Raw genomic sequence first — 6,698 nt, 5'->3', positions numbered from 1 at the left:
AGGTGCCAGACTTCGGAGAAGTGGCATCGCATGGAGGTTACGTCTGTTCTCTGGAGCCATGCTGTCTGGTTTGAGTCCCGAGTTGGCTTACCATGGCCAGAGGCAGGTTAAACAATCTCGGTGACCTCAATTTGCTCATCTGTGAGAGTGAGGCTGTTTGAGAATCAAATGAAGCAATATTAGCAAAGGCTGAGAGGAGAGCGGGAATGGGAATGTCTGTTAGCTGAATCAGTGGTGCGGAGGGTGGGTGTGGGCAGTGTGGCCAGGGAGTCTGAGAGGGTGGATGGGGGAAATTCCTGGTCCCAAGGGAGGTGTTTGCAGGAGTGCCTACCCCACGAGGGGTGCTGGCTTTGCTCCTAGCTGCTGAGAGAAGAGGGAGCAAAACAGACCAAAGGCTGGTTCGCGTTTTCTCAGTCTTTTCCTCCGTTTGGTGGAGTTGTCGGGCCAAGCAGAGGTCATTTCATTTTTGTTTTTCTCTAATCTGCTTCCAGCCCAGGGGCAAGAGCACAGAGGCCTAAAAATACCCTGAGCTGCCAGGTTAGATCGCTTCAGCCGCCGGCCAGCAAGCTGCCTGTCCCTCTGCTCAGCGCTCTGTCCTTGGACTTCACTCACTAGCCGCTCTCGGGCACCCTCCTCTCTCCTCTGAGACTGGGGGTGGACTTTGGAGGGACAGAGCCTAAGATATGGGGCTCAGGACAGGGGTCCCCTTTGTAATTGGCCTATATACTTGTCTATCTATAATAATAAAAGCATAATATGCTAATTAGACCAGAAATCCTTTCGGATGTCCTTCTGGATGAAGCTGGGGCTGAGAGGGACACCGGGGTCCCGGGTGCCTGCCAGCAGCCAGAGAGAAGCCAGTGCTGGCAGCTGGGGGAAGGAAGCCTACTTTTGCATACATTTTGTGCATTGGGCCTCTAGTCTATTATCAGAGGATACTCAAATTTAAATCCCAAATCTACACTTCCTAGCTGTGTGACCCTGGGCAAGTGACTTCTCTGTGCTTCAATTTCCACATCTCTCTCTCTCTCTCTCTCTCTCTCTCTCTCTCTCTCTCTCTCTCTCTCTCTCGTTGTTAATCCTCACCAGAGGATATTTCCCCATTGATCTTTTCAAGAGAGTGGAAGAGAGAGGGAAAGACAGAAACATCGATGTTAAAAAAAAACACACTGGGCTGGGGAGAAGCCTGCAAACAAGGTCCCTGCCCTTGACCAGAATTGAACGCGGGATTCTTTGGGCCACGGGCCAGTGCTCTAGCCATGATCAAAACCAGCTAGGGCCAGTTTCCACATCTCCAAAATAGTATCTGCAAACACAAAGTACTTGCTATGTGCCAGTCCCTGTCTTGTGTGTTTACTCATTTATTCCACACAGCATTTCTATGAGATGGGTACAGAAACCATTTATTTTCTTTTTCTTTTTAACAAATGGGAAAACTGAGGCACAAAGAGGTTAAATAACTTGCCCAAAGTCACACAGCTTACAAATGGCAAGGCCAATGTTCAAACCATACAGTCCAAATGCAGAGATTTTACTGCCTCTCTGAAGTTATCTACCTCAGAGGGTGTTGTGAAGGTGATATGGGTAAAATACATGTAAAGTTACTTAACACATAAGAGTGCAGCAAAAATAGGTTTATATTTGTTGGTATGGAAAATGATATAATGATTAATAAATAGTGGTATGAGAGTAAACTGTATTTCAGCATACTCAAAACTATAAACCTACTTTTGCCCACCCTACAGTAAATACTCAATAAATGTGCATCACCTTCTTCTCTGTCAATATATGTTTGGGGATTTAAATCTAGGGATTTAAAACAGAAACAAATTTCTAAGTTTTTTAAAAAATGTTTTTAATGATTTCGAGAGAGAGAGGAAAGGAGAGGGATAGAGAGATAGAAACATCAATTAGAGAGAAACTTCATCAATAGGTTGTCTCCTGCCTGCCCCTTGCCTGCAACCTGGGCATGTGCCCTGACTGAGAATCAAACTTTGACCTCCTGGTTCACGGGTTGATGCTCAACTACTGAACCACATTGGCCAGGCCAAGGGTGCCTACTTTTTTTTTTTTTATTGTTGTTAATCCCCATTAAAGGATATATTTTCCATTGATTTTTAGGGAGAGTGGAAGAGGGAGGGGAAGACAGAGAGAAAGATCCATGTGTGAGAAACCCCCCAACCAGGGCCCAGGCCAGGGAGGATCCTGCAACTAAGGTACATATGTGTCCTTGACCTGCTGGTCCTCAGGCTGATGCTCTATCCACTGAGCCAAATTGGCTAAGGCAGGATGCCTAATTGTTAATATTTGCCCCAACATTCATGATCTTCATGGTATTCCTATAATAGATAACATTTGTTAAGTGCCAGGCACTGTTAATATATATATATATATATATAGTTGACCCTTGAACAGCACATGGTTGAATTGCACGGGTCCACTTATAAGTGGACTTTTTTTCAATAAATATACAGTTGGTTCTCTGTATATCCTCAGGTTTCTCATCCATGGATTCACTGTTTTCAATTTGTAGTTGGTTCAATCTGCAGATGTTCAGCACCAACTATATACATTGTTCTATGCCATTTTATATAGGAACTTGAGCATCCATGGATTTTAGTATCTGCAGGGAGTCTTGGGACCAATTCCCTTTGGATAACAAGGGATGACTGTAGTCAAATGTTTGGAGAGACAAAAATTATATATGGACATGCAAGCCGGTATTGTTCAATGGTTGGAGCATAGGCCCTGAGCACCAAAGGTTTTCAGGTTCGATTCCCAGTCAAGGGAATGCCTGGGTTGCAGGTTCCATTCCTGGCCTCGGTTCATGTGGGAGGCAACCAATTGACATGCCTCTTTCACATCAATGTTTTCTCTCTTCTTCTCTCTCTCTTTCCCCCCACCTTCCCCCCGTCTTCCACTCTCTCTAAAAAATCAGTGGGAAAACAATATCCTCAGGTGATGATTAAGAACAAAAAAAAGTTATATGGGGATTTCAAATCAGTGGCGGGATGTTGGCATCTTCAAACCCCACAACTGTTCAAGGGTCAGCTGTATCCATTTGCTCCTTCCTCACAGTGTACATATGGGTAAGTACAAATAAGGGAAGTGGCGCACAGAGGGGTGAGGTAACTTGCCCAGGACACAGGTCTGAAGTAGCAGACTTAGGACCAGAAGGCAGGGAAGCCATCTGTAGCCCATGCTTTTATCTAAGAGGTAGGAGATGTCATATGTGTTTTAAGGTCTGAGAAAGGCTAACTAGGTAGATCTGGGTCTTTGGAAGCTCCAACAGGACAACAGAACTAAAAAGGGTATTAAAAAGAGTAAAGGGTTATACAAATAAATATAAGGCAGGGTCATGCTTCATTCATTATGAATAGAATGGCCATTTATTCACTTCTTAATCCAATAAACATCTATAAGCATACCTCATTTCATTGTGCCAGACAGATGTCCCACCATAGACTCTCCACCAGCAAAAAGATTACAACTTGCCTAAACCGGTTTGGCTCAGTGGATAGAGCATCCGCCTGCAGACTGAAGGGTCCCAGGTTAGATTCTGGTTAAGGGCATGTACCTTGGTTGAGGCACAACCCCAGTAGGGGGCGTGCAAGAGACAGCTGATAGATGATTCTCTCTCATCAATGTTTCTCTCTTTTCCCTTCTGTAAAAAATCAATAAAATATTTATTTAAAAAAAAAAAAAGATTACAACTTGCTTTATTGTGGAGGTCTGGACCCAAAATTGCAGTATCTGCAAGGTATGCCTGTATGGAGCAACCTGAAAAGGTGAGTGGGTTCAGAACGACAGAGACAAACTCCTTGCACCACGGCGCTCGCAGCACAGAGAGGAAAGCAGATGTTTAAGGGGGAAGTTACATGTGTGTTGGGCTAGGAAACGGGAACCTCAAGATGCTTGATGGTAGAAGCTGACCTTGACTATGGGGTCACGGGAGGCCTCACTGAGGAACTGGCATTTCATCTGAGACAGAAAGGTCAGCAGAGTTGAACAGAAAGGATGTTCCAGGCGCCAGAAATAGCAGAAACAAAGGTCCGGAGGTAAGAGAGAGAAACTAGCACAATAATTAGAAATTCAGTCCTAGCATATGATAAAATTGTCTTGCTTTCTTGGAGATAAAATTCCTTATGATCTTTGTTTGTTTGTTTTTGGTAGTCCTCACCTCAGGATATTTTTCCATTGATTTTTAGAGAGAGTGGGAAGGAGAGGAAGAAACAGAGAGAAACATGGATGTGACAGAGGTTCATCAATTGGTTGCCTCCCATGCACCCTGACCAGGGCTGGGGACCGAGCTTGCAACTGAGGTACATGCCCTTGACCAGAATCAAACCCAAGACCCTTCAGTCTGCGGGTCTAATGCTCTATCCACTGATCCAAACCACTAGGGCCATGATAGTTTCAATGCTTACTTGCTCCAATAAGTCATTATCACTACATGATAGTCTTTTTTTGCTCACTGTAGACCTTAACCAGTTTTAACTAAATTTTAATTTTGTGAATCTACACTTTTTACTGGTTATTTATATTAGCAAAGTTAAACATATACTGAGAGATAGAGATTATTTGAAAATGTGACAAATTATTGCTACAAAAGTATCACAATACTTTAAGAGAAGTTATATTAGATTTTACCAAACAATGTAAAGTTTTAGCTCCTCTGAATTCATTTTCCATCTACATTATCACTAATATTCATTAATGAGTTTTAAATGTAAATTTTAACAGTTGTTACAGTTCATGTTCATTGTTATTTTTCAAATTACATGTCATCTGGTCCAGTGCTTTTCAAACTATAATATGCATACAAATCACCTGCAGGTTATGCTATATAATAAAAACTTTTATTAAAGTGATCTGGAGCAGGGCTGAGATCCTACATTTTTACCAAACTCCTAGGTAATGCTGATGCTGCTGGTCCAGGGACCACATTTTGAATAGTAAGGATCTAGATGAGAAAACCAAAAGATTATTATTTTCTTTCAGTATTGAAAACTTTAAATTTTAAAATGACATTGCAATTTCCTATGCAGAATTAAAAGGAAGTTTTAAAAATTTAGTTTGGACCCTAGCTGAGTTGTGGGATTTGCAACTGAAATCTCCTTTTTCTGATATTTTCTGTGTTGGAGAATTTGAAACCAATGTCAAGAGGCAATTCAACCAATGATACTTATTTAATGAATTAATTTGTAATGAATTATAGTTGACATGCACTATTATATTAATTTCAGGTATTCAACATAGTGGTTCAATATTTTCCTACATTGCAAAATGATCACCATAATAAATCTAGTTTTATCTGTCACCATACAAAGTTATTATAATATTATTGACTATATTTCCTATGCTATATATTATGTCCCTGTGACTTATTCATTTCATAACTGGAAGTTTTCCTCTCTTAATCCCTTTTACCTATTTTGCCTGTCTCCGCCCACCCTCTTCACCCCTCATCTCTCTCCCCTTTGGCAACCACTAGTTTGTTCTTTGTGTCTATGATTCTGTTTCTGTTTTATTTTGTTAGTTCATTTGTTTTGTTTTGTTTTGTTTTATAATCCACATATAAGTGAAATCATGTACTATTTGTTTTTCTTTTTCTGACTTATTTCATTTAGTATAATACTCTCTGGGTCCATCCATGTTGTTACAAATGGCAAGATTTCATTCTGTTTTAAGGCTTAGTAATATTTCATTTTATATGTGTTCTGCAACTTATTTTAAAATCAGTAACTTATTTTTTAAGATTCATCCAGTTATACTTCAAATAATTTCTTAGTCCTTTTGAGTTTTTTAAGAGCATTACATACATCAACATTTTTTGTACATTGAATTTTCTGTATCATTTTGCTTAAATCATTAATTTTATTTGAAGCATCATGCCAAGTCAGTACTAAGCTAATGAATTTAGACATGTTTGAAAGTAGAACTTTGGCTAATATTTTAGGACCCATATTCTTTATTAATATAATCATAAAAAGATTGTTGCATACTGTTGTAGCTGAGTGTTTACTGGCATGCTAATATCAATTCAATTTTTCTGTCACATGTTTAAAAGTGGTTTCAAATTTATATTCAGTGTTTTTCAATACACCTAAATGTCTAATTGAAATTGAAAAGCAGTCATACAGATTCTGGAAGATACTTTTTAAATTTGAGTTTCTTTTTGCCCCTTTACCTCTCATCTTTCCTTCCATGTCTGGCCCCAGGCAACCACTGATCTGCTGTCACTATATCTTAATTTGCATTTTTTAGAATTTTTTATAGAACTAGAGGTCCGATGAATGAAATTTGTGCAAGGGGAGGGTCCCTCAGCCCAGTCTGCACCCTCTCACAGTCCAGGACCTCTTGGGGGATGTCTGACTGATGGCTGAGGTGTGCTCCGGTCAGTCGGACATCCTTAGTGCTGCCGCTGAGGTGGGAGAGGCTTCTGCCACTGCTGCTGTGCTGGCCAGCCATGAGCCGGCTTCTGGCTGAGCAGTGCTCCCCCTGTGGAAGCACACTGACCATCAGGGGGCAGCTCCTGCATTGAACATCTGCCCCCTGATGGTCAGTCCGAGTCATAGCGACGGTCTTTCCTGGTGGTTCCACCATTAGGATCAATTTACATATTACCCTTTTATTACATAGGATTATACAGTATGTATTCTTTTGTTTTCAGCTTCTGTTGCTCAGTATAATGGAAG

The sequence above is a fragment of the Pipistrellus hanaki genome (assembly GCF_964339955.1).
Source record: "Pipistrellus hanaki genome assembly, chromosome: 13".
NCBI lineage: Eukaryota > Metazoa > Chordata > Mammalia > Chiroptera > Vespertilionidae > Pipistrellus > Pipistrellus hanaki.
Note: the sequence above shows the minus strand (reverse complement) of the source record.